The 24,433-nt window shown below is 38.0% G+C and overlaps 1 pseudogene; it reads right to left on the reverse strand.

The window, feature by feature from the left end:
• Positions 1–6,594: 6,594 nt before the first annotated feature.
• On the reverse strand, positions 6,595–24,214 carry LOC142060584 (NAD(P) transhydrogenase, mitochondrial-like; annotated as a pseudogene).
• Positions 24,215–24,433: the final 219 nt, after the last annotated feature.

Consider the following 24,433-nt stretch of genomic DNA (forward strand, 5'->3'; position numbering starts at 1 on the left):
ACCTGTCATCAGTGGCCTACACAGTCTCTGGTTTAACAGTTGGCAGCTTCAGGAGGGGGAAGGCCTAGAGGCAGTATAAAGCCATTTTTGCCTTTCTTCCTGATGCTACAGGTCATATGCATCTCCAGAAAAATGATCACAGCTGTTATGGTCTTCCTGATTTATGCAGTGTGGAATACATTAGGATGAGGATTTGCCCTCCTCACAAGCCTAGGACTTATACAGAAAAAAAAAAAATCCAAAAGAGACAAAAGAGTGAGTGAAAATTAAAACCACAAATCATTAACACCCTGAACATTGAATTTTTTGTGTGTGTTTTTAACACTGCAGTGTTCTATTTGTAATTCACTATTTTATTGCAAATAACGCCTCTGACCCTTTTAAAAGTAATTTCTTTAATCATCAGGAGAAGAGTATATAAACATCTTGACTAATAACAAATTTCTAGGACTTTGAGTGTTTTCTGTTGGATTTTTAATGTGACTATACAAAAACAACAGTACTTAACATTACTCTCTACAGCAGCCTGCTTTGCTGGGGGATGTACTTTGGCAGTTCTCTTCCTTTTTTTCAGCATCGCTCTCCTTTCAGAGGCCCCTCATCATGATGACCCATCTATTTGGCTAAGGGCTGTATGCAGCTGCATCCAAAAGAAGCCAACTGTATTCTTGGGTCAGCTGGAGAAGTCTGCTTGATTACAACTGTAGGTATATACAGTGCTTCTAACACCCATAACTTAGGGGAGGGAAGATGTAGGCCTTACCTCAGGTTTCAGTGGAGGTGCAAAACAGATCAGCCGGCTATGTAGCAAGTGCTCAACAGCTTCAGGCAATCTGGTGCTTAAAAATTATTTTAGTTAAGAATTTTCTCCTATATATATGGAAGCTAATCTTTTGTTCACAAGCATTCATAAAATAATATAACTTTTTGCAATTTTTTTATCATGAAAGAAGAATGATTAGCTGGCATATTTCAACTCAGTGGCTATGCTCTCCTGTAGATAACATGTGTGAAAACTGAACATTTCCTGATCTCTGTTAGCATTTTCCATGTATAGGTATCCTACAGAAATTGAACTCACCAAAATTATCATGACACAAAGTTTTGTTGTTGTTGCAAATTGAAAATGAATGTTGGCCAAAGCTTGCCATTCTTGGAGAAATCTCAGACTGAACAGCTGATTACCCTGCATAAATCTTGGCTGTGCTGGTTACCCATTTTTAGGAAAAGCAAGAGATTTTTTTATTTTATGAGAATTAACATGAAGAGGGCGGCCCGGCGAAGTAACTTCAGTTAACTGCATGTCACTTCTTTGCTATAAACCAGTACCAGCCAAAGGTTAAAAAAAAAAATCCATTTAAGGTTTGTGCCCAGATTCTTTGTATTTCCTCTATCCCCAGCTCTACACTAGAGGCCTTCATTGTTTAAGATGAAAAAAACTCCCAACAGAGTTCACAGATGTAAAGTGAAGCATTGTTCATTAAGGTCTAATCATAAAAAGGTCTGACTTACATCAGAACTGGAGTATACATCAGTAGTAAAACCTCAAAATTCCAGGATATGGCAAATGGCATAAACCTGATGAAATTAAGATTAGTGTAGTCTTAGATCTAGGGCCTTGATGAACCCTTTTGCCCTATGCTGTATCATCACAAGAGGATGAGGACTGTAGTACTGCAAAGAGGTACGCTGTGTTATCAGGTGTGATACTTTTAGTTAACCAATGTTTTTCATTAGAACTGTAACATTAATTATGGTTGTAATTCACTACATCAGGAAGCATTAGGAAGGACTAGTGTCACATACATCTGGGACACTGTATTAAATGGCTTTACCAATGACAAGTAGGTACCAGGTCCCCAAAATGTCGTACTTTTTGAATACATCTGAACAAATGGTTTCACTGCCAAACATAGAAAAGGGAAAATACAACCTTGTGATTAATAACCAAACATTTGTTATAAGTCCCTTCTTAGCTTATACTGTATTTTTAATGTCTATAATTCAAATTTTCAAGTCTCTTGCATATCAGTACATCACTAAAATAACAGTTAATACTTAGCACTAGTCTGCAACAGACAAGGAAGCAAAGTCTGCGCCCTGAAACACTTAAAATCAAGGGAAAAATTTAGCATCAAAGACAGTAGACTTGTCAAGGTGAGGCTGGACAATGCTTTAATAGTGTACACTCAGGTGGTGCGCTCAGTAAATGACTCAGCAGGCTTAGGCTTTCAATCCAGGCTTCAAGGTAAAGAAAAACAGTACTCTGTTGGAAAGCTCTGGACACTCCAGCTTCTGAGGAATATACATATGCATATATGTATATGCATAGCATATACATATGATCAGAGATGATTAGGCATGAAGTTGGCTAATGATTGTAGATGTCTGTATTTATGGGCAAAGCCCAGGGAGGAATGACTGCTAACATCGGATGAGACACAGGTGGCACAAGAAAGAAAACATATTTTACAATTTTAATATTTGGATAACAAGCATGAACTGGATAGATTCAAGGAATTGGAAACAAGAGTTTGACATGATTAAAGTGATGGTAAACAGTGAAATATAAGAATGTTATGCAAGACCCCAGGTAGCTTGAAAAGCCTACTGTTGAGTAATTGAACAAATATCTGAACTCTCACTGGAGGCTATGATAGAATTAGACTCCTTTAAATAGAATTAGACTCCTTTATCATTTCAATAGTTTGGTCTAATCCAGCTTCAGTGCAAGTTCTAACAATTTCCATAGGTTTCCTTCCTGCTGTAGATGCTGTGCCATATCCACCCAAAAATTACATTTGGCAAAGGCCTGAGCATATTGGTCGAAACAACAGTTCCAAGTCCATTAAAAGAATCCCAAAATAAATAGTTCATTTGCTGTAAATTCTCATATAGTTTGTTTGGGAAGGCAGACTGCATTATTCTTCAGCTCATTACAGTTTACTTTAACAAGCTGTGAAGCTGATACAGCGATGGTTCAACAGTTCAGTATTGCATTGCCTCTTTTTTTTTTTTTTAAAGCTTCAGCATGCCACTTGGCATAAAAATCACACATTTCAAACAGATTTTCAGATTCGCCTTTGAGAAAACCTTGGGTTTTAACCATTTTTAAACAATTTTCTTCTCTTCCCTAAACTACCTTAACATTTTTCCTAGCAAAATAGATATGTTATTTAAACAGAGAACATCTCCCCTCCTGCTTGTTATGAAACAGCACATTTCCCATTTCCTCAAAGTCAGTTGCTGGGTGAGATCCTTCAGTGAAGGCCATTCAGCGTTTTATAAAATATTAAGTTACATTGTTGGTTTTATGAGTAAATCACATTCTTTTATTGCTTTTCCTAGTTGTTCAGTTGCCAGATTTAGTGTAGTAGGAACTGTTTACATACAGAATGGCTAGAACTTGGGCAAACATATGCATGTTCTTTTATGCTATAAGACCACCACTCTGATCTAAAGGAATCAACACTCTCAAGGCCAGTAGTTTAATCTCCATGCTGATGTGTGAGTGCCAGTCAATGCCCAGTCCACCATGCCTGTGACCAGCAGGAACTGAACTGACAACATATTTACATTGTTCAGTGAAATGCCACGTGGAAGCGCCTGAGCAATAGGTAAAGGAGCTACTACAAAGCAGGGTAAAAAAGTGAGAAAGGGCTCTCCTAGCACATATATACTGCCTGTAATCCTTGAGTTGGCTGGATATCTCTCTATAGCTCAGCATCATGTGATTCAGACATATTCTGATTTCTTTCCTGTTCTTGGCATTTAAGGAGCTCATTTGTCAAATCCTAATTCTAGAAAACCCACTAGACATCTATCCAGTTGTCATAACTTGTCATTATTTCTACCATTATGAGCAAAATTTTGTCAGGGAGCTAGTCCAGTCATCCAATCTCCTGCAATATCTTCTTTCTAAGAGTTTTCAAAAGTAGATGCCCTAGTCTTATTTCACACAGAAAAGGGGACAAACTAGTGGTATTTCCTTACCACACACACAATGCATGACAGGTTAGCTCCAACAGAGGAACCAATCAAGGCAGCCACAATTGTCAAGACTGTTGTCAAGATTAAATCCCTCTGCACACAAGGCTCAGCCAGAGTAACTGTTTGATGTTTTAGTAACAGGTGTATCTTCTCCACCTACAGCTGTGTCAGTCCCTGCAATTTAGTAAACACAACATAAGGGAAAGAAAAATTAATTTCATATTTCAAGAAATTATATAATTGCTAAAACATTTAATAAGTGAAACAAAAGCAAATAAAAGTTCATTCAAGTACACAGTTAGCAGAAGACTTACCTACGATCATTATTGGGTTTGGTCATGTAAACAGATACGCCTTTAGAATTTTTGCTGAAAGATTATACAGCCATAATAGGAGCTGAAATAATTTGTTATTTTGCGGGACAATCCCCCTTACTCTCTTATTTCTTTCCAAAACTAGTCCACAGTTACAGCACCGGCTAGGATTACATATACATCTGGCTAGATAAACATGCACAGCTTATTCTACAGCACTGCTGCTGGCTAAAAAGTTTTGGATCTCTGCAGTATGGTTTGTGGGATCCTTCAGGGCCTTACAGACTTGTTACAGATTTCCATAGGGCAAGACAAACATTCTGCAGAGTGCTTTGTTGATTTCTCATAATTTATGCCAAATTTTTCAGCTAACATGCAAGACTGTATTGTGGCTAGCATTCAGCAAATGCTGGACTTGTGTGCAAAAACCTTACATTTGTTTGCAATGAAGAGTTTCAAAAATTGCTCTCTTGATACTATTACCAGAATTGAGGAGAGTCCTGTAACACCAAGACGGGGCACTAATCCAGGGGGATAGCTTGGATCCAGTGCAAAAATTATCATACCAGCCATGGATGCTGTCAGCAAATCAGCACTCAACTAGTGGTGCCCAAGTAGAAACAGTGCCGAGTTCAGCAAACCTGGAAGCAAGCATGCTGTTCTAGCACTGTATTGACTTTAGCACTGAAATATTTTTAATGCTAAAGCACTAGAAATTAAAACAGGCTACGGATACAGAATAAAAACACCAAAGATGCTGGTCTCCTTGGAAATTAGTTTAGCTGGAAGACAGATCCACCTATCGCAGATCAAGACAAAAACTTAGAAATATTTAGAAGGAATTCTCAGAAATGGAAGTGTTCCAGCTCCTGTCTTCATTACTCCTTCTATGTCAGATTTGTTAATTGTGGGAAAACAAATGCAGTTTGATATATGATTGCTTTGAAGTAGCAAATAGGACACAAAGCTTCAATAGCTGTGTATCATTGCAGTAGGAAATAATTGATACCTAGGCACCTAGAAGATCTCTTACTACAATTCCTCTAGCCACTAATTGTTCACATCAGAATCTTCAGAGTAATGCTCTATGGAATCTAAATCAGCCTCTTAGTTAAACAAGCCCTCTCTAGCAAATCCAGCAAAATAAATCCTTGAGACCAACATCAAGATCTCTCCTAATCAACACAAAAGCCAAAGTCGTTAACAACCTCTTCCTTGTGTTCCAGCCTTTCCAAATTTGTTAAGCTAAGTTGTATAAGGCTACTTCCCTCCCCTTGCAAAGGGACTGTTGCATTAATAGGTGGAAATTTAGCGCTGTCAGTCCAGTCGAGGAATGCACTAACAGTACAATCACTATCAGCCTAGTGGTGCCCAATAACTTTTCATGGCCAGATCCACTAATAGTGCAGTTTATTCAAACAACAGAAATACAGGTTCTTATTGGATTGCTGGTGATAAAGGCACTGTCTGCAAAGCACATACAAGTATAAAGCGCTAAAACACAAAATACAAAATAACAACCTTGTTCTCTAAATTTCCTTAGTATAACCAAATGTTCGAGTCTTACCAAATAGCCATCCCTATGGAGGGGAAAAGAGGTTCAGCCCGTTGACTGATCCCAGTAGTCTGCTATGATATGTTCACTAACATCCTTCTCTCAAGGGCATTTTATACTACTATACGTTTAGGTGGAGCTTGAGTGACTCTAGTCATACATACCTTCATTACTGATTGGTGTAGAAATTACTTCCTGATTTAAAGGTATAGACTAAGAGAAATTCAGAGTGCATGCTCAGTGAGGGGTGGTCATACCTTGGCAATGGGTAACTTTGGGAAGGAGGTGTGTGTTTTAGTATTATAATGAGGTTATAATGAGTAAAGTTCAGTCACAGGGCATGATTTTACAGTGCTGGTCAGGGCATGGTTCCATGGTTCCATCTAGTTCCTGGACCTGCAGTGATTTATGGGCAAGTTTGGCCACAGAGCCTTCGCTCTACTCCCTTCTCCAATTATCTCTCTTAAAGCTAGTATGCTGAGCTCCCTCAGTGTTCCTAACATCTAAGAGTGCAGGTGGTGTTGCTTAGGGAACAATCACTGAACCAATTTTCAGCATGCCAACTGTATTTCACCCTGGAAGTTGACTTTTATGAAATGTGGATATAACTTCAGCCTCAGTAATTTCACCCCCAGTAATTATTCCACAAGGAGCTAAGAGAATTAGCCCCCAACTCTTCCTAAGATTCAGCTGTATTTTGAGGAAAACAAAAAAGGGCCTCTGGTGAACTTAATCCTAAATTTCATAGGACAGACTAAAGTAAAGAGTACTCAGCAGTTTTCCACAAACCACTAAAGAAGCACTGAAAGCCACACCCCAACATAGTGCCCAGATATGCCTCAATTTTGAGAACTTTGGCAGAAGGGCGAACATCAAGGTATGGATATTTGATCACGTTCTGAGCAATACATGTAAGAGCTGCTGCTGCCAAACCAACCAGACTGTGGAATGCAGCTACAAGCTGAGGAAGGTCAGAGATTTCAATTCCTTTTGCAATGGTAAGACCTGCAAAATTAAATTATTTAGGCCCAAAATAAGATATTACATTGTGTTTTATACTCAAAGCACAAACAGATCATGGAGCAAGAAAGGCCTGTTTACTTTTTAATGTTGTTTTCTTTTTTCGTACAATGAAATAAAAATATAATAGTTATAGGAAATTTTAACCTAATTTAAGTGTTTTCCAAAAATACATTCCTAGAACATTTTGGGATGACAGCTTGTAAGAAACAGAGCTAGAACAGCTCTTTTGAAGGCACTGTTTCTTATGTATGGGAGAGAGTTGTGTGAATTCACCCACCAGAGTTTCCAAACACATTGTGCCTACAGAGAATCAAGGCAGGCCAAATGCCTCTGAATACATTAGAACACTGCCACAATCTAAGTGACCAACTGGTAAAGTAGTAGTACCTTCCTCCCTTCTCTCTTCCCAAGTTTCAACTTCAACCTTTGTGAATTTCTATTGGCCTCCATAGTACCAGATACAAAACCCTCCTTAGGGAATCAGCATTAAAACTTAATTCAATTTTTCAAATATTTCTTTTTCCACCAATTAATAAATTCTAATTCAGATCAACTGAGACAGCTGGTAGATTCATAACAAGAAAATTGTTTCAGCTGAGAAAATAAAAGTTCCAAAAACATCTAATGATTTCAGTGCTTTTTGAAACATCAAATTTTTCATTTCAGAACAACACTTGACTTAGATAAAACTTAAGATTTTATGAGCAGTTAAGATCTTTCACCCCCAATTTATATTCCCCCTGCTTAGTTAAGAGCATCACCTTTAGGAATTCATGTACTTACATAATATATTCTACTATCCTCTCAAAGAATAGTAAATTTAATTAACTACACTTAACAAGGACACTGTGAATTGAGCACATATAGTATATAGAAGTGTACATACCCAGTATGCCACCCAGAGCCATGGCTATAGACATCTGTGAGGTCTGTATCCTCACTTTTGGGGAGGACTTTGGTGCTCCTACCGCTGCTTGCTCCTAAATCTGACACCCCAATCATACCAAGGACATTCCCAAATCCAGAAGTGTTCCGACCAGACAACCCTGCCAGCACTCCTGCACAGCCCACAGCTGAGCCAAAATGCATCATCTGAAAATTCACACGTAGCATTGCTGTACTTCAAGCTTTACTCTTTGTAAAGGAATATAAAGGCTTTGAAAGGCTTTTAAAGTCTTCAGGACTGAGAACCAATAGTTTATCTTTAAAGATGAGAAAGATTTCTTCTTTTTTTAATTTATGCAAGTGAATATCCGTTTCTAATTATAAGACTTCTGCACGTTCCTCCTTTCACGTTTTCTGGTTTCTGTATTTCATTATGACACCAATCCACCAAGCAACCATGAAACTAATTAGCATCCCAGCAATGCAGTTCCAGGATCCATTGACATATATTTGAGTACATGTTTTCAATTATCATCAACACTGACGTATTGTTTTCTAATATTAGTCTACAATGCCTCAATTACTGCCTTATTCTTTATTGTTTTCAGGCTTATTTCTTAATACTCTATCCCAAGAGAAAAATACTTATTGCATTAGTTAAAGCTGAAAAATATTACACCTTTACTATATTTGACCTGCACTGATCAAGTTTAAAACTATTTTAGCCATTATATTCTTTATGGGTAAGAGTAGCGTGTTTTATCAAGCTAAATATAAAGTTCTGATTCTCTTAAATTTTGTGTTTAGATGTTTTGATATAAAATATGCTCTGGAATTCCTACACGGCCTTATTTAGTAAACGTGGTCTTCCTTTTGGTATTTAAAGAGCACATACTGACTTAATTTTAAATAAGTTGTCCTTTAACCTGCATCACTGAATGAGTTGAAAGTATGATCCAAAATAATATAATCAGAAAAAATCTATGATGCTTACATCATAACTAACAAATACAGCTCTTTGACAACATTCTTAGAACATTCAGAAAAGCCAAACACCATGTGTTGGCTGGTATCTTCAAGAAATATTTATAAGCTTTTCAGAAGTCTAAGTCCAAAGACTTAAGTTTGACAGAAGGGAAACTGTCATATAAGGATATTAACATCGCTGAGATGGAGCAAGTTTATAGATACTGCATCCTGAGGAGATTTGGCATTAAACAGAATAGCTGTATGACTGTATTGATGTGGCTTGTACTATGGCCCATGGAAAAGATGCAACATAACAAGAACCAAGAAGCAACGTAAATTTCCCAGAATGCATCTCAAGTACTCATTTGTAAGACAACTAGAAAAAATATTGGCTTCAGTGATTTTTCACCTTAACTTTAAGAAGCAACAATGCAACATATAATTTTGATCCAGCACTCATCTAATTATTAGCCTCATCCTCACAATGAAACAGATCAAAATTTAAGTGTAAGGATTGACGTCTCCTTTCTTTGTATGCAAATATAAACTGAAAATATTTGCTGCTGCTTCCAGTTCAGTCTGAGCTCAGTCAGTCTTTGAGGCATTTATTAATTTTAAGATTCTATTGATCCATTCCTTTTGTGTATTTTACCATAGAGGGAAATGTTTTACTTTATTCTTTTAATACACATATGAGCTATTCTAGTATGGTAATACAATATAATTTCAACGAATGGGGTTCCAATGTAAAACTAACTGTGAAACAACCATTTGGAAAATAAGCTTTGTTGCTATGTATATATTGACTGCCATATGACCTTCTAATAAGTTCCAGGGCATCCATTAGATTTCTCTCCAGTAATGGTATCTTTTAAAAAAAAAAAAAAAACACACCACAAAACACAAAAAAACACCCACAAAAATAATCCCCCAAACCCACAACAAAAACAAAAAAACCCAAACTTTAAAGAATTAACGAAATCCCACACCTCATTTCTTCCAGATCTAGTACTGAACACTTTTCTAGGACGTAGGAAGCCTTAAGGGCACATAAGAGAACCAGTTCAGGTGTGCTTACTATCAGATTGTTTTCTTTCCAAAATACTTCCTTTCTCTGTCTTCAGTAAAGATAATTACCAATTAGATTCTACCTCTAATAAGAAATAGCTTAGTTTTAATAAGTTTTGAACAACACATGCATCTGGAGGTGGATTAAAAAAATAGCAAATAAGAGTTAATATGGTAACTCTCCTGATGTACGTACACTCTAAACTAGTTACAGATTGGTACTTCTGCAAATGATGAATATGTTGCTGCTTTTTAACTGACTGAATATTACAGAACTGGAAATGCAAAGCTGTTTTCTCTTGAATGAACATAGCACAGTCAAAGGAATATGCTCAAATAAGGGCAGTAGAAAACAAAAAGGCTATAAAATTGTTTCCCTGGCCCTAGGGATAACAGATTCCATGATCTAACGAAGAGGGATGGCAAACATTTGCCCATATAAGAGAATAGTTCTCCTGCAGGGCCTGATTCTGCACATAGCTATCGTTCCTCGCTGCTTGTAGCAAGGGTCTCTGCTTGCTCATATGACTAGCTTTGCTGGCCAAGACCACCCTTCTAGTTTTGGATTATGTAACTATTGAACAGAAGAAAACTTAACATTGAGTAACCTGTTCAATGTTATGCCCAGTGGCATAGAGAGGTACCATACCCTCCTATAAACACTGCTTTAGGGAGAAGGCAGAGATAATCATATTCTAGAGTAGGTCATTTGAACATATCCAGCATTCTGTGTAATTAAGAAACCTCCTCTTCAGAAACAAAAGTGTTACCTGTAAGAATTAAAAAGTAAAAACTCCTGATAGTATGTTTGTTTTCTCTGCACAACCCTTCATGTTGAAACTGCTGTAACCGTCGTTTTGTATTCTGCAGCTTATTCCAGTTGCAAATTCAGTTCCCATATGACATCAGACTTTACCTTACTTTCCTTTCATTAGGACCATTTTCTATTTTGTTAACTATTTGTGCTCTTCTAAAATTGATTCCTTTTTTTCTTTCAAAGTCAGGGCTCCCTTATTAATCTTATTTCTTAAAGTTCTAGCACGACTATGGTACTATATATGTTTGCTTATATATTTTATATATATGTTATATATGTTATATTATATATGTTTGCTTATATATTTGTATATATTTGCTTAGTTTTTTTAATTTCTTACTTAGAAGGTACTTTGAGTTGACTGTCTATGCTATTTTTGAAAATTACTTTTATCAAATTCTACCTTTTTTTTTCCCTTGAGAGTTACAGAACTTAATTGTAGATTATGTTGTCTAATTTATCTGCTTTTCTCCATCTGGAGTTTTAAGAACTACCCTATAATCTTTTTAATAAAAGTGCCAATAGCCTTTCATCTTCCATTCAATAGAACCCATTGTTCTATTGTAAGCTTTATCTATTCCATAGGTTTCCTAGTTCCTTAAAAAAAAAAAATCTAAACACATCTTTCTTTCCTGTCAATGCAGGATTTGCCTTTATATGTGGTTTTGGAGAGCATTTCAGAAAAATTCTAGCATGAAGGTTCTTGTCTTTAATGACTCAAAAGCATTGAAGTGTGTTTCTAGTGTCTCTCTTCCACCTTTTTCACATCACTAGTTGACCACAGATTACTACTCAGAACTCAGAAACTGGCTAGATAGTTTATGAAATCTGCTACATCTGCACCCACAAATTACTGTAAGTTCTAATTAGCATGACAAACCCACTGATTGAAACAACTGGTAAACAAATGCCCAAGCACGAGGTCCTGCACCAGGGTCAGGGCAACTCCTGGTATCAATAGAGGCTGGGAGATGAAGGAATTGAGAGCAACACTGCAGAGAATGACTTGGGGATAGTGGTGGATAAAAAAGTGGACATGAGCCACCAATGTGCACTTGCAGCCCAGAAGGCCAACTATATCCTGGGCTGCATAAAAAGAAGCGTGGCCAGCAGGTCAAGGGAGGTGATTCTGCCCCTCTACTCCACTCTGGTGAGACCTCACCTGGAGTACTATGTCCAGCTCTGGAGCCCTCAGCACAAGAAGTACATAGGCCTGTTGGAGGAGGCCCAGAGAAGGGCCAAAAAAATGGTCCAAGGGCTGGAGCCCCTCTCTACAAGGACAGGCTGAGAGAGTTGGGGTTGTTCAGCCTGGAGAAGAGAAGGCTATGGGGAGAACTTATTGCAGCCTTTCTGTACTTGAAGGGGTCTTATAAGTAAGGTGGGGACAGACTTTTTAGTAGCACCTAGAGCGATAGGACCAGGGATAATGGTTTTAAACTAAAAGAGGGTAGATTCAGACTAGTTATGAGGAAGACTTTTTTTTTTTATAATGAGGGTAGTGAAACCCTGGAACAGGTTGCCCAGAGAGTCTCTAAATGCCCAATCCCCAGAAATATTCAAGGTCAGGTTGAACAGGGCTCTAAGAAACCTGATCTAGTTAAGGATGTCCCCGCTCATTCCAGGGGAGTTGGACTAGATGACCTTTAAAGGTCCCTTCCAACCCAAAGCATTCTATGATTCTAAGACAGGTTTCCAGCAGGAAACCCTCTTTGTGGAGGGCTAGTCTCAGTGCAAATGTGATCAAACTAAAATATAAATGTATGTTTTGATTGTGGCTATTTACAATGAGCCCTTTGAATCAATTAACTTAATCTATCCCTCTCCACTGTGCATCTATGCAAGCATTTTTGTTACAGGTTTCCTTCTGTACATGAAGTTGCTGACACAGATACTTTCATAACATGAAGTTTTCCACACCTGAATACTCAATTGCGTGGACCAAAAGTCCAGAACTATTTTTCACCTCTTTCACATAACTAGTGAACATAAAGAGATTTCAAGGACCATCCTAGCAGTTTAATACTTAAAAATCAGGTTATTGATTTTGACACCCTATTAGTACAATGGAAACCTAACATAAGACATACTGAACATCAGAGATGGGTATGTTATATGGAAAAAAAATCGGTCAGTTATCCTAGAAAATGCTTTTTCAGAGCAAAGGTCTTGAATAGTGACAACTGACTTCTACCAAAGCGATTATACTAGTCACAGAACTGTAGATAAGCAATTGTATTAAGAGCAGGTTCTTCTGTCTCTTTAGGACCCGAGTCCTAAGAGCAGGTTCTTCTATTTAGGACTAGAGGGAATGGCAGGAAGATGTGCCAGGGGAGGTTCAGGTTGGGTATTAGGAAAAGGTTCTTCACCCAGAGGGCGGTGGAGCACTGGGACAGGCTCCCAGGGAGGTAGTCATGACACCAAGCCTGACGCTATTCAGGAAGCACTTGGACAATGCCCTCAGACACAGTGTGTGAATTTGGGGTTGTGCTGTGCAGGGACAGGGGTTAGACTTGATGATCCTTGTGGGTCCCTTCCAACTCAGGACATTCTATGATTCTATGGTCTCAAGTTCTATAAAAAATTAAATTGGAATTAAAATGCTTCTAAAGTCAAACTAGAGGTCCACTTGCATTCAGCTTTGCTTAGAATAGAATCCAATTTTTAAATACCTTTTTCATCATAAATGGAAGTTTAAAGCTGAAAACATCAGGAAGTCTGCTCTGCAAAATGCTCTACTCCAAGAAATTGACAGGTGACCCAGTAAGGATCCTGCTCAGATTGCAGATTCTCATATGCAGCTTTGTACTTCTATATCAGGGCAAGCACATGTAGTTTCAATTTGGCCAAGTAACCTAGTTACTTGTGTACCAATGATCACTGGAGAATTTAACCTAGTATTTTCATCGACTGAAGAACATTTTCCTCTTTCGGATACATCTTCCTTTTTGGACAAGACCATGCAGAAAGAAGCTGGTCCTATGCAGATGAAAAAGCAAAAGGATATAGATGCACATACCTGAGGTGACAAAGTTTTCTCATCACGCCTTCTCACTATTCTTATTCTGTTACACATTTTCTTCTCTGGTCAACTTATCACTCACAGAAATATGTAACTTTACTATAGAGTATTTACTGTAGAGACAGTGGGTATAAAATAAAGCCAATACTTGTATTGGCATTTCTATATTTACAAGGAATGCTCATTATGCAGTCCTTTGGCTGCCAGTAAAATTTCTGTGCATCAATATACATCGTGGATCTAAGTGAAGATGAAAACAGTATTGTTTAGTGTCTGGAGTAAAAGTTTTGAGGCAGGGACTCATAAATTCTAATCTCATTCGTAATTCACTTTGGGTAAGCCATTAATCTTGTTTTGACTTTCTGTAGGTCCCTCCTAATGCAACTGAACTCAAATCTGTCATAATGAAGCATCCAAGAGAAGAAAGCAGCAGACAGTACACTTTGCAATAATAAATACAATTTCTGGTATGAGAGGCAAATGGAGGCCAGGTGTGTCTCCCTGGGTAGTGTGATAACCACTATTCCAAGCAAGAACAATTCTGGTCACCATTTGAGTAGAAGAAAGATTAGGAGAAACAAGCATCAGTTCTAAAATACCTGCCAAACCTATAAAGAAAAAAAGTATGTACTCAGAAGACTAAAAAGAGCACTTTTCTTCATTAATCATAAAATAAAACCAGGCAAACCTCAGTTCCACTGAAGCCATGTCACTGACACCATGGCAGCAGAAGGCATTTCCTGCACATGTTTTTACATGCATTACTTGTATACATTGTTTTTGCCAGAAAATTAATTTTGGAATAATAGAATCTTTGTCAACCTGAGGATGAAGTGGGGACCCCAAGATCTGGCAGATGCACACGGGACTGCCAAACAAAATTTCTTAAATAAAAAAATATTCCGCTTGGGCAAATATGGAGAAATAGTTCATTAAAAAAAAAACACCAAAATTAAAGATGTCAAATTCCCCAGTGGCTTCTCACAACCTTTACTGCTTTAGTAGGAACACAGACCACAGTGTAGCATCTGAACATTGTTAAGAGATGCAGACCACACAAGTAGTTCAACAATACTTCCATGGGAGAAAATATTATTGCTCCCAGTACTAGTCTCTTTGACCATATGTGTTGGTGGTTTAAGGAAATGTTTTTTTCCTCTTTAGGAAAAGACTAGATCATTTCATTAATGCAATATAATATGATATTTTACTTGGAGACACATTTTGTCATCACTTGCAAAATATTTTGTTAAATATATCCAAGTAAGCTCTAAGCAAAGCAATGTACAGTATGAATTTCTCCAATCAAGACAAAGCCCAATGTAGAAAGATATCACAGCCTTGCTCTTGGTCATCACAGGAGTTTAATTTTCAGTTGAATTATAATTTTGTGTACAAATTTCCCAACATTAATCAAAGAAAAGTGTTCTTCAGACAAGGATGATACTTTGGACAAAACATTTTAAGTCAGTGACCCTGGGAGGAGGCAGTAAGGAAGGTCCTTCAGATGCTGTACAAACCTTCATTATGGAATGGTTCACTAAGTGAAACAGACTTCCTTCTCTTTTTCTTCCTTTGAAATCAACTTTCTGTACCACAAAAAAAATTGCTTTCCTTGAACTAATAGGTATTTCTACTGTTACTCATTTACCTTGAGCAAGTGCTTTGAAGGTAGTGAACCCCTGAAAAGGCTCTATATGTGTCCTTTTCTGTTATCATTTGCATTATTCTTTTTTCATTCCATCATTACTTTTGAAGGCAGTTAATGCAAAGAGCAGAACAATCTTGTTTATGAGGAAAATATTATTCAACATAATCAAAACCTTGCTATGTTATTCATTTCATACATATATTTCAACACAGATAATGACATCTGGAGTTATGCAGTATATACAGGCCCTGATCCAAAATGTTTTGAGAACAGCCTATGTTAATTTCAACTGGCCCTGGATTGGGTCCCTAACCTATACCATATTGGCTCTTTATTTCATACATAATTAATATCAGAAAAAGTATCTTGGTAACAAAAGGTATCCAATAATTCACCAAGGATCCTGAGGAGTTAAATTTTTAACCTTTCATTCAAATGGAAAGCAACATGATATGTTAGCAACCCTGACTTACCACTGCCTGCTGCTTTTCAGTATTAATCCACACTACCTTTCAGGAGCTCATTTTATTTTTACATAATTATTCCTAGCATGGCTCATCATTTAAGTGCCAAACTGACAATAAGAATTATAGATAAATTAATTCCCTTGTACCTTTTATATAAATTCCAGCTGTGGTCATCATGTTCCTAGATTGTAACAGAGTGGCTCTTCCTGTTCTTGTGCCCACCCCTCCTTTTTTTTTTTTTTTTAAATACAAAGGGTGCTGTTCTTGGGGAAGGTTATTGAAATAACACTTTACACCTTCCCGTTGCAGAACAAAACAATCATTATGATTGATTCCTACTGTATCTTGCCTTTCATTACATTATGGGGTGACCCTTCAGGCAAAGTTCTCTCGTGGTTACTCATGTGTCCTTCTGAAATTAGCCGGATTACTCACATAAGTAAATGGAATGGGATTTTGCCTTTACCTTACACTGATTACAATAAACCTTGGCCTGTAAAATAGCACTGACCATTGAATTCAGTCAGTTGTAAAAACCATCTTCGTGTTCTTACTGCACCAAATTTGGTCTGATATATTTCAGATGTAATACACTTGACACTGGAAGGGAAAAAAGCAAACTCAAAACACACACACAAGCCCAGGAAACAAACATTAAACAAGAAAACCTACCTAAATCCTAGACTACATTCCTTAAAAGCTGAACATGAATATGCTTCTCTTTACAAACACTTTCTTAGCCAAGCTGTAATGCCAGTCTCCCAATATTTAAATGTTAAGCATGCCTGTACTTTGGTTTAATGCTACCTGCAAGCAAATATGGATTCCTGTCAATCTTCAGCTCACTGTGACTACAGAAATTAAGCCTTCCTCTTTACTATGTCCAAAATAAACTTAACTGAAAAAGAATCGGTCTACCTCAAGATACACTCACATACAGAAAGTTGCAGCCAATATACAAGTAATATCAGTTTTCACAGATTTTAAGGCTGCCTCCTGATTTAACTGTATGTCTAGTTCCTTTTCCCCTCCCACAATAAAGGGCCAAAGGATGTAGGAAGATATGAGGGCTACTGCTATTACAGAGACTATGCTGGATATAGCCTAATGATGTCATATCAAGATTGAAAATCATTTCATATTCTGAGGCCAAACTCCCTGCTAGTTTCAACAGAAACCCACTGTCTCCTTACAAGCAACCACGCTCAACTTCTCCTGACCTTGGCACAAAGACATAGTAAGTGTCAAACCATTTAGCCTTTGAAGTACTTGCACTACTTGAAGTCCTTTTGAGTATCACACACAGCTCACCTACTCCAACTTGTCAGCACCTTTGTTCAGTACATACTGATTTGAGTCCATAACCTATCTCACACTTGAAATCATATTGCTAAAGGCACAGTTCAGTAGCTCAGAAGATGGGCCGATTCTCAGTAACATGTTCTTTAAAAACATGAGTTGAAAGTGCAACAATAAATGTACAGTATCAAAATTTGTATAAATTTTTGCCCCATGCTTTAGATCTTGAAACGTGCAAGAAATTCTCCTCACTGCATTGTCATGTAGACACTGAACGATAATGTTTCCTTGGAATGACTAAACTCACTATCAAAATCACTGCTTTCATACAACATATTTTATATGTTTTTATCAAAAATGTTTAAGTGGTGTTGAAACTCACCTTCATACCAAAATTCCTCTAATGACATGATCAATAGCCTCATAATCTAAATCGTCCTTTTGTTCAAAGTGAAAATATTCTTTCTCAGGAGAAATGGCTTTAATAATTTCAAGATGTTATTGGAATAAAGGCTACTGGCTTGAGTAGCCATTCTACTTGGCAAGTCCTTGTAACCAGTGTTCACCACACCCTGATGAGAAAGAAAAATAAATAGTTGTCAAAGCTTTCATGTATTGGAAACTTTTCACATGTTCCACAGATCTAATGCGTGTTTTATACATGCTAGTAAATCAAATTTGCATATTACTGCAGACATGAGTTACTAAAGCATTCTTTTACAAGTTAAGGATTCTGTTTAAAACTAATAGCTTACTCTGATGCATGACCAAAGAAAGTCAGCAATTTTGTCAGAAAGCCAGAGACTAAATGAGCTGGGAGGCCAGTCAGGGAACTGGTTACAAAACCATATGGCGCTTATTTTTGAGAATAAGAAATCAACTACTTCAAATTCAAAAACACTTCATCATTGTCTGATAAGACTCACATTGCACAATGTGTTTCACAGATTAATTGCACTTCAATCAATCCCAAGGAAGAAGATAGAGATACCTTCAAATTTCTTTGCAAGCACATCTTGATTAAGATCATGTTTCTTTAACATCCCTTTATATTACTATGAATGCAGAACATTTAAAAAAACCACAAAAGAATTCTAATGCCATGCTCTGAAAACAACTTGAATTGAATTTTGATCTTGAACACTGTACTCTAAAGTATTGTTTCTTTCTTTCATTGCATCATTCCAGGATAGCCATATAGACATTGCGGTTGCCAGTTCATCCCATATGCAGCCACACATGTTAGCTTCAGTACAGATCCTGGAGTAAGTCATGACATGATAGTCAAGTATGGCAGCCACAGAAGAAGTCAATGCAAGGTAAAGTTGAAATACTTTTAGCTGGACTGTTGTCTTCACTTAGCTTTCCAGAACAGGCCAATGCCTGTATCTACTACCTGGAGGAAAGTGAAGGCTGCAAGTATTCTGCTATTTCTTCATAATCCACTTCCCAAGTTGGTTCCTGATGAAAGACTTTTCCTCCTCAGGTAAAGTCCTACATAGTGAAATTATAGCATTTTTAATTGCTTCAGATAATGGGTCTTTACAGAGTAAAACAAATGATAGCACTAGAAAGAGGAGGAAAATTCAGCATTATAGTTATTACTGAAGAAAGTAAGTGCATAGAGGATACATTAGTATTTGAAGTGTTTTCACGCTACAGGACTCACAACTTGGATAAGTTTTTCACTATGTGAGCTGTGCATTTAATAGATTGAACAAACCTCTGAGCCCCACAGCATACATGCAGGCCTTCTGTGTGCCTAAATCGTACTACTATACCAACACATAATACAACATAGGGCATACAGTCTAGGTAGCCCATGTGTGGAGGAGAGACAACCACCTCTTGGGTTCAGTATCTCTGCCTTCTCTGCATCCTGCGGCACCCACCTTGTTCAGCAGCAGGCCTACAGTTTCCCCAGCCTTTCTTTTACTACTGATGTATTTGAAGAAGCCCTTCTTGATATCCTTGACACTGCTTGCCAGATTGGGTTCCAAATGGGCATTGCCCTTCCTCTCTGCATACCCCGACAACATTCCAATATTCCTCCCAAGTGGCCAGTCCCTTTTTCCACATGCTGTAAACCTGCTTCTTCCATTTGAGTTTTTCTAGAAGCTCTTTGCTCATCCATGCAGGTATCCTGGCTCCTTTGCTTGACGACTTCCTCCTCCTAGGGATGCACCGATCTTGAGCTTGGAGAAAGCAGTACTTGACTGTTGACCAGTTCTCTTGGACCCCCTACCTTCTTGAGCCCTAACCCATGGGATTCCTTCAAGCAGGTCTTTGGAGAGGCCAGAGTTATCTCTCTGGAAGTCCAGGGCTGTAATCCTAGTTGTTGTCCTGCTTCTACCACAAAGGATCCTGTACTCCAGCATCTCAGTCACTGCAGCCAAGGTTACCCCCAATCCTCTCATCCTCAACCAGACCTTCTTTGTTGGTATAAGGTCCAGCAGGACATCTCACCTCATTGGGTCCTCCAGCACCTGTGTCAAAAGTTATCCTCGATGCTCTGCAGGAACCTCCTGGACTGTGTGCGCCTTACCATGTTGCTTTTCCAGCAAATATCAGGGTGGTTGAAGTCCCTCATGAGAACCAGGGCCTGCGATTGTGAGGCTACTTCCAGCTGTCTGTAGAAGGCCTCATTGACTTACTCTTCCTGATCAGGTGGCCTGTAGCAAACACCCACAACAGTGTCACCCATATTTGCTTGTCCCTTAATTTTTACACATAATCTCTCGACTCATTCTTCCTCCACCTTTAGGCAGAGCTTAGGCAGATACATTCCAGTTGCTCCCTCACATAAAGAGCGACTCCCCCACCTCACCACGCTGGCCTGTCTTACCTAAAAAGTATGTATCCATGTATCCATCCATGACTGCATTCCAGTCATGCGAGCTATCCCACCATGTCTGTAATTGCAATTGCGGCCCTGGGACCACACCCAGATCTCTAGTTCCTCCTATTTATTCCCCATTCTTTGTGCACTGGTGTACAGGCATTTCAGAGAGGTAACTGAGCACACAGGTTTCCCTGGAGGGGCACACAAGGATCCACTACAGCCACACACACCCTTGAGGTGTTTGGTCTTCTGATTGTCATCTCTCTTGAGACAGTCAAGGCACCTTAGTTGCTGCTCTGGTTGGCCTGTCTTATTCCCCCATTGGATGTGATGGCATTAGCGTTGCCATGCCCCATGTCCTTCAGTTTAAAGCCTGAGTTTTATGATGTCATTCTTCAAGTTTGATCTGCTAGAACCAGATCATTACGGAAAAATAATCCTCCATTCAAAAAGAAAAATATCCTTGTAACTAAAGAAATAATTTGGAAATGTGACCCCGAAGAGATAATGAAATAAAAAGTTTAAGATTGATTATATCTTCACACATTTTGAAAACAGTCTCCCATTTTAGGCATATCACCAAGTAGAACTGCAGTGTTGTAAAAAAAAAAAACCAAACCACTGGTAAAACTTGAACTCTTTATACAATACTCTAACATACACTCTGGTGGCAGACAAATAATTGCACCTTTATATTGCATCTTACCATTATACACCGCATGACTTGACTTTTCCAGATCACACCTGAACTTAGTCTTCATCTAAAAATAGTCTTCTGAATGGTAATCTGTTAAAATCTACCATTCATATTGTAAAATAGTGGCACAGAACCCTTTTTTTTAATATTGAAATTAAACAAATCTCTAAGTTGATTTTTTTCTTTTTCTATATTTGGAATTGGACACTGAAAATTCTTGTTAAAGCTTTAGGGATGAATTTAGAAGCATTATGGATATCATTGTTAAAAATGTTGTTACCATGCTTACAAAAGTCACTATGCATAAAATATTTAAAGACAGAATGGTGTCTGGATAATATTCCAATTTGTGCTTTCATTACTTATGAAAGACTCTGCTTAATTACCCCACAACACATTGGTAAGAATTCCATGGCAGACTTGCAGTGGCTTCAAGGAGTCTTTATTACTATAGCATCTATTACTTTTTCATTTGTTAGAGCAACTCTGACATTATTTATATTTTTTCTGCGCATCGGTTATTTCTAAATGCTGATGTATAATCTATACACCTTACATAAAGTAGAAATTATTCATCCTGCAGAACTTACCTCCAGCCTCAGCTCCATAATTACTGATCATTCTATGATCAACTTCATCATACTCTTCATGATTCAAGTTGGATCTTTCTTCCCCAATTTCATGTTTAAGATAGCAAACCAAAGAAGTTTAATAATTCTTACTAGAAATAAAGAGGGTAAATGGGGGAATATGTAATACACATGGGTGCTTTCAAAAGTAAATATGAAATATTAATCACCGAATCTGAATTGAAAATGAATAGGAAATCATTAGCGAAGAGAAGGAAATACTCTAAACTACTGAATAAAAATTATAAAACATAATCCCTGAAGCCTTTACTCATTAATAGTTTTTGCTACATATCTAGATACACACATATTTTACTAAGCATGTTATACGAATAGGAACATATGTTTGGGTCTGCAATAGTTATAACCAGTATCTTATCTGGAATAAGAGCTGTGCTAATACATCTATATACACTTCTTTACACTGTTTGGCAAATAATACCAGGTTTGCTTCAATATATTCTTGGGACACTTTTGCATTGCCTCCAACACTCTTTCCCATTGTTTCAGCAGTTACCTCCTCCTAGAGTTTCTGCTCCAGGTAGTTTAAGTTGTTCCAGTGCTGGAGGCCCAAGCAAAAATAATGCAGATGACAGATACAGGATTATATTTTTTCTATTTTTATAAAAACAATCATTGCTGTGTTACCAGTATCAAGGCAACAGTAGTTAGACTCTCTCATCATAACCAGATCTGTTAAAAGAAAAGGGACAAGAGTCAGCTTTTAATAAGAACCAGGCAAATCAGACTGTGCCAATTTATCAGCCTTACCTCAGCAGCTGCTAAACTTTATTTCAAACAAAAATTTCAAAAATAAACTGATCATTAAAATTAGTTTCATACCTGTTAATATACTTACCTGGGTGTTTATTTTACTAAAGAAAAACCTAAAGTTAGTTCACCCCCCCCCCAAAAAAAAACCCAACAACAAAAAAAAGAAGCTGGTTTTGCTAAGTAGTCACTGCTTAAAAAATCTGTGCCCAACACATTTAAACATATGATTTAACAACTTCGTTAGAAAAACCTATCTGCCTTCTTAAGTGATGAGAGTTGCTGTTCCTGTGGATAAACCACTTATCATAAGTTCTGCAGCAATTAAATGGCACATTTTCTCTGTTGCGGGTTAAAGTGTTTTATAATCTATACAGATTACTAAAGAACTTTGGTAGTGCTTTCCTTTTTTTGCTGTAGATACTGCAGTAATTAGTCCATAATAATTATATTCTATTAATTAACGATGTACGTTTAGAATTGCAGTACTGCTCCTCACTGCTACAATACCAAGGTCCCAAATCTGTCTCATACATGAAGAGGAGCAGCTGTTCTTGTGCAGATTCCCATTTTATTTTGATGGGGCCAGGTGAAGAGTCCCCAGACTTTGATACAGAATTGGAGCCCAGTCACATCTACATAACTGTCTGAGTAAAGTGGGGAAAAAAGGCATTACCTGCCTACAAGTAAATAGATTCCCAAAGGATGGGAGAGGAACCACAAAAGTTGAGTTGCTTGGGACACAAACTTGACTATTCAAATAAAAAGGGACTGTAGGTATTGGATTGCACTGGCAGTGAAATGGACTAATGACATAACAGGATGTTCTATCCAAAATTGTGTTTTGTTTTCCAGTTTTTGGAAGCTTGACTATGAAGCAGTTTGGCAGGAATACATCATCTACAGCAGAACACCAGCTAGAAACCTGGGGAGGAATAACACCATGTACCAGTAGAGACTTTGGACCCATAACTGGAAAGCAGCTTTATAGAAAAAGACTGGGGTCTTTGTACACACATTGCCACAAGGGCATATTGCTGCTTCATGGTCAAAGAAGGTCACCAGCATCCTGGATATAAACTGCTGTGTTAACCCATGAGCACACAATTAACTTACCCATGAACACCCAATTATTACATGCATGAGTGCCTAATCAGTTCATGTGTGAGCCCTGTAGTGGGCATAAATGGCAAGGTTTGGGGGCAGGGGCTGCAGAGGTGACCTGGGCAGGGGAATGCCCTGTGCCATCCAGTTCCAGCTGGCTCCAAAACCCATGTAAACACCCTCTCTCACACACCAAAAGCTGCCAGAGCAGCACATGGCACCCCTGCCCCCACGTGTGAGCAGAAGCTGCTATGATAGGAGATATGAACAGATATTTAAAGACACATGGAGTGCTAAGACAACAGGCAGCTGGTGAGACACTCTTGGAAGCAGGCATTCCATACTGAGAGGAATTCCATACCTGAGGGATCACAGCCCAGGAATGACCCACACTGGGGTGGGGGCAGCCATGAGGCAAGGGTCAGAAACAGTTGCACGCAACCTCACACTCAAAGGAACTGGGATGGACTGAGTGTAACATGCAGGGAAAACAAGAAAAGTTGAGACTAGGAAGAGGGGAGGAAGATGATGATGTTTGGCTTAAATTTGGCCTGGGAAGTAGGTGGTTTGAAACCAATTAAATGGCTTGAACCATTTAAGTGGTTCAAATCAATAATTTGAAGTTTTTATTCCTAAGTAACACAGTTACAAATTTTTGTGAGTTAAGACTCTTTTGCCTGTGACAGAGAAACCTGTCAGATTGTTTTCAAAGAACATCCTTCAATGCAAAGAAGAGCAGAACTTTGACCAGAATATTTTATCAAGTGTTAAGCAGTGTTCTATATTTTAAGCCATATTTTTTTCCCCACCTGGTATCAAATCCGTTGACAGGAACTCCCATTGCTTTGGCAGCTCCTGCTGCAGCCAGCCCAGCAAAGCCACCACTAATTATCAGCATCTAGAAAGATCAAACAGATAGTAAAGTGCATTCTATGTTCACTTATTCCACCACATGCTGTGCCTGAAGTATGCCTTACCTTCCAAAGCACTGGAACTTTAAAGAACATCAGAGGCTAAAACTTATAAGTACTTCAGGGATGTTAAAAAAAAACAAAAATCTTACCAATGCAACACAGTTAAACAGCTGGTTTAGGCTGTAAGAGCAGGTGGTCATCTGTACGAAGGTGCCACATGTAGAAAATAAGATAGAAATAAGTTTGGAAAACATTGAGTTAAACAAAACATCACTAGGGCCACTTTCTATTCCACAGGACATAGACCTTAACTCAGACTTTGATAAAGGATTCTAACCCTATTTGTCCAGCTATGCAAACATTTTCCTTCACTATAGCTCTTCTCAGATATGAATTCTGACTGGTATGCTGAAATGGGT

Source organism: Phalacrocorax aristotelis, chromosome 7 (genome assembly GCF_949628215.1).
Source record: "Phalacrocorax aristotelis chromosome 7, bGulAri2.1, whole genome shotgun sequence".
NCBI lineage: Eukaryota > Metazoa > Chordata > Aves > Suliformes > Phalacrocoracidae > Phalacrocorax > Phalacrocorax aristotelis.